This window comes from Haemorhous mexicanus, chromosome 7, assembly GCF_027477595.1.
Source record: "Haemorhous mexicanus isolate bHaeMex1 chromosome 7, bHaeMex1.pri, whole genome shotgun sequence".
Classification (NCBI taxonomy): Eukaryota; Metazoa; Chordata; class Aves; order Passeriformes; family Fringillidae; genus Haemorhous; species Haemorhous mexicanus.
This window is the reverse complement of record NC_082347.1, coordinates 35,099,897-35,108,467: the sequence shown is the minus strand read 5'-3', so window position 1 is coordinate 35,108,467 and position 8,571 is coordinate 35,099,897.

The following is an 8,571-nucleotide window of genomic DNA, read 5'->3' as shown; positions in this document are numbered from 1 at the left end:
GATCTGTTGATCCTAATTGCTGTTAAGAGTTCACACCCATAAACATGGATGTTTATTTCCTCTCCTCATGATCTGTCTGGCTTCCTACTTCAACTGGGAAACATATGGAGAGGTAAAACATCATCTGCTGTGATACACACACTGTCTGGGAAGCAACTCTAATGTTTCACATTAATGCTGTCTCATTCACAAGCCAGATCCTATTCTAAGTGAACTAAAATCCTCAATAATTGCCTTAAAGCCCTGCTTGACACCCTTGTGACCATGAGTCAACAGTCCTGAGTCTACCATTTGCTGATGGAATTAAAGCACATTAATACATCTCCTGGACCCATCCTCTGTGAAGCATAACTGGGCAGATGAAGAACTTCCAGATGTGCAAGACAAGCAGGTAGATATTAAGGACTACTCAAAAATGCCTTTATATGACACAACCTTATGACACTGACAGTTCTGCAATTAGCAATAACAGTTCTGACCTGGAGAATTTCTGTGAATTTGCAGCTTCTTTTCATTCTACCTTCAGCCTGCCATAAACTGCAAAGACGAATGTAAATTTGAGTGAACCAAATCCAAATAAATTCTAATAAAATAGAGTTGTAAAGCAAAAAAACCCCAAAAAATTCCCTCCTCCTCTCATTTTTCCCTCCATACCAGCTGCCTACTCCATCTTTTGCTCCTTCACATGATGCATTTTTCCTACAGAGTTAATTCTGATCACTTGGACTCAGCCAGCTGTGTGGAAGCTTTCAAGCTTTGATGCACCAGGCTGTAACTTTGACAGAGCAGCCAACAAACTGACCAAGTTGGCATGACAGAAACACAAGCTCAAATTAAATCCTGTTGACTTAGCAGGAGCCTGTGAGGAGCTGCCCTGAGCTGGCAGTCAGGCCTGAGCAGCTACTGAACCCACTGACCAGAATATTCAACAGCTTGTTGAAGAATCCTCCTCTCTAAACAGACATTAATCCCTGCTTTGGAAAAGTTCCCTGCTAACCCTGAGATTACTGACAGGTTTATTTGCCAAAGAAAATATTTCAAAATACAAATAATTTTTCCTCTTTTGAATGATTCTTAATACTCACTCTCTTTTTAGAGATTTTCATACTCAATGAAATTTCAACATCAGCTGAGCTTGGTTGAAGTTCCTCAGCTTACACTGGAGTCTGCAGACAGCAGATTTTAGAGGCAAGATTCAGATCTCTCTCTGCAGCCATACACTGGGATGCACACAGAAATGGGGTTAAATTATAATTAGTGCAGAATTAAAGTAATCCCCCATAATAAGAGAACATCCCAGGAAATGAAATAAGCTGACACAACAGAAAGTTTCTTATTCCTTTATGCAAATGAATTCAGGTAACCGTAGGCTAAAATTTCTTCCATTGTGGGCACACATCTGGTATTTCATCAGTTTTGAGAAATAAAGTGTTTTCTTCCCTTGGCTGCAGCTCCTCACTGGTCTCTCTGGGTCAAATAAATCTCCAGAATGGAAGATGAAGCCTGTGGCTTGGGTTATATATAACAGACAAGTCACTGGGCTGACCTTACCTCCAAACAAACACTGAAAGACATTTTTCTCACTGAAGGGTAAAATACACTAACTCGGAGGCTGAAGATTTCTTTTTCTTCCCAGCTGAAGAAAATTCCCTTAAAATGCCTGAACCTTCATGAGCAATAATTTTGCACCCCCCCCAGGATGGAGCCACAGGGCCCCCTGACTCCTCCAGAGCTGCTCCTTGGGAAGTGCACTGGAATTCACTGGAAACTAAGTTTGAATTCCAGCTTTGCTGACGACCTATTGCATTTTACTGAAGGATTTACATATACAGAAGAGTCTGCCATAAAATAAACAAATGCTGTATCAACTGAGCTTCCCAAAACCTGCAGCAGTGTGACTGGATACCAATAATCCCACTTTTCTGAGAGTGCTGTAACATTGCTGAGAAAGAACAAAGCCAAATGCTATAAAAATGCCTCAGAAAGCCGAATTCCATTTTTTTGCAGCCTCGTACCACACCAGGGTTTTCAGATACCTGCCATTTTTCTTGATTTACCAAGACCTCTCAGGTGTTTCTGCCACTCAACAATTACTTGCTCCTGGCCAATTTTTTTTCTCCCTTCCAGACCACAGTCAGCAGCATCCCTAGACTGCAACTTTGTTTTATAGCCTCGGGCCAGTTATGAAACCAGTTCAATGTTGCAGTGAGAGATAAATGATTCCAAGGTACTAAGGAGCAGAAGGCCTTGGGAAAAGCTGTCCAACTCTGAAAAAAAAACCCCAAGCATGCACATGATCCAGAAGTGATGGGAGAAAGGTGTGTTTTTCTTACACAGGGAGGGATTCATGGGATGCCAGGTTTACCTGACACAACAGGCACAAAGCAAAAAGCCTGTGCCTGAAACAGAGATGCTGCCAGGCATTCCCTTTTTTTTTTTTTTTTTTTTCTTAAACTAAACAGGTGAAAATTTTAAAAAAGCAGCATCAAGAGATGCTCTCTGAATCACAATCTGGTGTGTACAGAGTCACAGAAAACTGCAGGAATTTTGAGAGCTGACCAAAGAGCTTGAAAAGTAGCCTTGGAGTGTGAGTCAAACAGAACCAGCGAGCTCCTTTAGCAAAGGTGAGAGTTCACCCAATTATTTTGATAATCCCACAGAGAAAAGGTGTGATCCTGTACTCCTGATGCTCTTCTACAAGATGCACTTCCTTGGAAAATCTGTGTGGTGTGTTCAGGATCAAAATATTGATTCATGGGATTGGGAATCCTGCTGAGTTCTCTCTTTGTCCCCATGAAACATGCTCTGCTTCCACAAAACTTCATCCCCTGAAATCCTAATCATTGCTTTCTCTGTGGCAAGATGGCTTGGTTCTGGGCTGCTTCTATAAAATTCTGAAGGACCAACTTGGATTTGTTAAGGCAGGGGAGCAAAGTGGGGATGTGCACTCCCTATTTCCACTGCTGGAAAGGGATGGCTGAACAGCAGCTTGGATTGTATCACTGTGCTCTTTCCAGGAATTCACATCTATGGTACAGCAAAGAAAACCAGACAGAACTAGTACAGGGATATGGCACACAATTCAACAAAAATGTTCCTAACTCTAGAACCAGATCACCAACACACTCAAATAAGTTTCTCTACTCTGCACAGCCTTCAATAGCACTCCCTAGAGAAATTAATTTCCTAGATAAACACATTTTTTAAAAAAATAGCACTAATTCTATTCTGACAATTTTTGTGTTTAAGTAGAAAATAGAACTGCTAAATATTCATTAGACATGGAACAACTCTAAGTATTGTGCCACACCATTAATATTTATTTTAGTCCCTTTTTTCTCCTGTAGAAGCAATACAATTTTTCAAACCATCAGTTCACATTACTAAAATGGGGGGAAAAAAAAAACCAAAACATGATAGGTGAAAATGAAACACACAAGGCCTTAATTCAGTGAGTAATAACTTACATAATTTAATAAAACAAGACAGGAGTCTTCTCACTGAGGTCAAAAGAAATAATCACATGTTTTAAGTGAGCTCTGTACCCACAGACCTCGCTGCTGTTTCCCATTGATTCTTACTTGGAGGGAGAATTACTGGAAAATTGTTGTCCCCTGTTGCTCTCTCAATCTTTTGCTGGAGGTTATCAGGACAACAGAATGAGACACAGGGTCTTCTCCCAACATTCTGGTTCATTTGCACCATGAACACGTCACACACCAGCCTATGGCTGGGCCAGGGGAGGTGAGCACACGCTCCTTTCTGCCGTCCTTGGGAATCCTACGGAGCAAATGAAGAGGTTAAAGCCAGGAATGTCTCTGTGCATGCAGCAGCTGGGGGAAATTAATCACCTGGACAAGAAATCAAGAGTCTGCCAGTGCCCTTTGTGAAATTAAGAGTAAAAAACTGTACACAAAGCAGCTCAGCACAGCAGCAGCAGCGAGGTTTAATGCAGCCTTGATGTTATTTTACCAAAAGAGCAATCCGCATAGCAAAGATTACTGAGAATTTGTCCTGTTTTCTAAATACATTTGGTGTTTGCACAAAATGTTCCATTTCCACTGGGAATGCCTACTAGGTACCTGCAGAACTTGAAGCAGTTTTGTGATCCCCAGGACAGCCAGCTGCGGGAAATGATTTACTGCGAACACACCACTCACAAGAGGAAGTTATGCCAAGGATTTACTGTAATTTCATACCAGCAAAAGAAAACACTGCCTTTTGAAGGGCATCACAGAAAGCTATCTTTTCAACTGCTGAAATGAAAATAAATGCCTTTTTTCACATCAGCACACAGCAACAATCTCTCAAGCATTTCCACATAAAAGCTTCTTAAGCTTTGAAATGGCATATTTAAGCTAATTGTTCTGAGCTAAAAGAAACAGAAAAGGCAGTAAAAAATGTGTTCCTTCTCTTTACTTTTTCTCCATTATAACACTTGATGTCTTTTCTTACATAATTACCAAACCTGAGTTCATCTACTTTAAAAATATAAGAACTGAAATATGCATTTACCTTTTGCTGTTCCTTTTCTACCCCCCTCCTTTTAAGCTGTAAAATCATGGTCTGAAGCCACCAAAAGTAGCGTGACATCTGTGAAATGATGCATTTTGTTTCTAATGCATGCACTCAGCTGCAGATTTGACTTTGAAGTACTTAAATCTGAAATATTTAAAATAATCCCATGTCCCAGGGAAATGGCACTAAAGCATTCAGAACCACGTCTTTCTTACAAAAGGGTCATGGTGAGAAAAGGACCAGACACACCTCATCCTTTTCAGTTCTGCTTTGTTACCAGCTTTCCTGTCCCCCAGAAACCACACAGCCTCCTTGCTCCACACAGCCCCAAGGCTCCCATGTCCCCAGAGAGGAATTCAAAAGACAGGATAAGAAAAGTTTTAGGATGAACTGTCTCAGACAGTAGATAAGGTAATGGGATACAGAGTGGAAAGGCCAGACACAGAGCTGTAACCTAAAATGAATATTGTCTGGCAAGAAAAAGGCTATTTTGTGTTTATGTTTCAATTTCCATTGCCTCATTTTTTGTCCCACCCATTCTGTTCCTGTTAACTTCTGGGCAAGCCACACAATCCCCTTTAGAGCCCAGAGTTTGAGCAGGAGATTGCTCCAGCATCCACATGGAGCAACGTGACATGGAGAGGTTGGGGAGAGGCTGCAGCTTTGATTTAACCCATTTCCTGGAGCTAGAGGGGAGGAGGGATGAGGATTAAAGTCCCAGACACTCACACCCATAACAAAACCATAAGGTGTTTCTCAGGCAGCCATGCTAAGACTTTCTCTGAGCCACGGCATTGTTCCCAACACTTCCTCAAAACAAGAACTGCAAAATATGGGGTTCTTTCTTGCAATATAGTCCTTTTCTTCTTAAGCACTGCAACCACCCACTGCCAATTACCAACTTCTTGCTTTGCCTGTTTGCACCTACATGATCTTAGCAGCTGATGGCAGAGACAGAGATGTGGCATCTCCTCACCCAGAGCAGACATAAGCATTCACATGATAAACTTGCTTGCCTCACATGCCTTTAACTATTGGTGATTTACTTAATCAGGTCTCACAAAGAAGAGAATTAAACCCATAGCTATTAGAAACAATGACTGCTTTTTAATAGAGACAATAATTTTGCCCAGGCTGGCTGAATCCATTCACTGTCCCTGCGATTTCCCTCTGGCTGTATATTGCAGTCACACCCTCACTTTGCTTCTCTAAGGCCTTTCTAATCAAATTAACACCACTGCAAACTCACTCCTTGACTCTGCCAAGCAAACAGCATGACCCTACTCACTAGAGTTGGGGAGCCATTCATACACAGAGTAGCAAATTCACCTATTAAATTGATCTCACAAATTCATCTATTAAAATTAAAAAAAAAAAGGTATCCCAAAACTGGGGAGTTACTCAGTTTTACTCTTCTGGCAGCAGAAATATATAATGAAGTGAAAACTACCATTCAAATAAGGAAGAAAGGCAGCTAGCTATACAGAGACATCAAAGGGAGACAAATTCTGAAGCCCTTGTCAAACTCACCACAGCAGCAGCAGCACTGGAGCACTCAGGGCCAGGCTATGGTACCACACTTCCATGGACTGAAGACAGCAAGTCCACATTAGGACAGACAATACTCAGCTCAAAAAGCAGGGCACTTTGGCATCAGGACTTTCCCCATGAACAACATTCATTTAAATGAGACAAATCTTTCAATCTGTGCTGCGGGTATATTTGAAATGGTAAATCACAGACACATTTTCTGGCCACAGTACAATAAAATTCCTATTGACTACTGTTTGCTTCAGCTGTGATCTCAGTACTAACTATTCAATAATCTCAGAATATCGTATACACATTTTTCCTCTCGAATGTTGAGGTATCATGACTGTCAGTAACCAAATCCAGGATAATGGGCTATTTTCTTCTAACAAGAATACATTTTGCTGTGGATATAGCTCAGTTCTGAAGTCTGGTAGCTCTGGGATGAGCATGCTAGTAAGAATAAGGAAGTTAAAACAAGTATTTCCCTAGGTTCCCATGGGAACACAACACCTCCAAATCTGGATAGTTTCAAGATACTGGGTTAAACACTTATTAAAACATACCTAAAAAGGCTATTCCTGAACTTTTCAGCAGCTTCCCAGTTACTATTCACTGGAACTACAGGCTCAGGGCACAGAGAACCATTAAAGCATGGGGGGACTTGGGATAAAGCATACAAGTGAGGCCCAGCACACAGGGAAAGCACTGGGAAGGAGCCTGAGGAGCTGGAATGTTTGAACAGAGAGCACAAGTGTTTAGGAATGGAATGGGAGTCACACTCATCAGTGCTCACTGCATGTGTTCATGGCTTTATTGCACTCTTCACACTGTGTTTTCCAACACTTCCTGCTGCCTGCCATGGGTTTGTCCAGCCACTCACAACTCCAGCCAAACACACCTGCTACCCAGCTGCTGAGGGAAATACCTTCTGCACTTGAAGAGGAGTTATGTGAGGAGAAGTTTGTCATTAATTTGAAAAATAAAAAAAATTCTGCCTTGATTTCTGATGCACTGGGGAAGAGGAGAGGATTCCAGGAAAAAAGGCTAAAGCTGGTGAACTGGTGGACTTGGACTTGCTAATGGTCAGGTCTGATAGTCTTAAAGGTCTTTTCCAACCTGAATCATTCTGTGCAGATTCCTGAACATGAACAACTGCATTCCATCTCTCCCTATGCTTTCCATATGCATCAGGACTTGCAGCCTAAACCAGAACTTGTTGATGTCCACAAGATGCTTTTTTTAATTACCATTTCATTCCTCTCCAGTGACTAGACTATGGAGCAGATCCTGTCTTCTCAGGATCACAAATCTGATAGCAATAATTACAACAGACCAGTTGCAAGCTAACCAGAAAGCTGATGGAAATAGAATTCTTTTGAAACTAAAAATATCAGGGGCTCCTAAATGGAATAGCAAAAAAGGCTTGGTGAGCATTAAACAAACAGATGAAATTAAGAATGTGTTAGACACTTACAACACTGTATCCAAATGTACCCTATTAATAGAGAGATTTCTCAATTGCACTGATTTTTAAAGAAACAAATCCCTGAAGATGAAAGAAGGAGACTAACAGAATTATATCTACTGTGCTATTTTTCAAAAATCAGGAAGATAAATAAAATAAGAACTTAATCTAGAAAACCACTGGGATAACATAAACTAGGAAAATACAGACTCGGACAGTAGGAGAAGCTGTGTTTCAATTAAAGTCTTTGATCATTCAAGATAAGTATACTGGAAAATTAAATTTTCTGCTTTTTTTGATTTCTTTAGGAAAAAAATCTCTTCTCTGTTTCTACCCAAAGTACCAGAAAACATACCCCAAAACGAAACAAAAATCTCCCACTGTTACCTCACTGGACACAAACTTCTCTCCCATCCTTGAAATAAGAATTACTTGTATCCATTACTTCATCCATATTGTACTTTAAATATGCTGCTGCTTTAGTGCTCTAACATTTCAATTTGCTTGTGCTATTTTCAACATTTCCTTTAAGTTGTTTACAAGAATATACAAAGGAAGAAAACCATTTACTGAATAAAACAAAACTCTATCCTCCTTCTAAACAAAACCTTCATTAATCTTGCATAGACTTCAGTTTCGTATTGTATAGAAAACAAAAATAAATCCTATTGTACAGAAATAGAAATTGTATAGGAAACAAAAATAAATCCTATAGATCATTGCAGGATACCCTTCCCTGTCTGGAAGGGTATCCTGCAATGAGGAACTTCATGATATTCATTTAATTTCTTAGACTGACAATAAGTTTAGAACCAACATTTAATGTACCACCTTTTTGTAAGATGCAGGCACAAACCAATCATCTTTAGGGATTGTTTGTACTTAAAATATTAGCACCTTCATACACTGCATTCTAGGAACATTTGACTGGAGAACAATCTGCATAGGAAAAACTTTGGTAAAATGGATATATCCTGAAACAAATTTCAAAAAAGCAAATTGCTACACCACATTCTTGGGTCCTTTAAGCTATGAGAGACTTGTCACCACAGTAT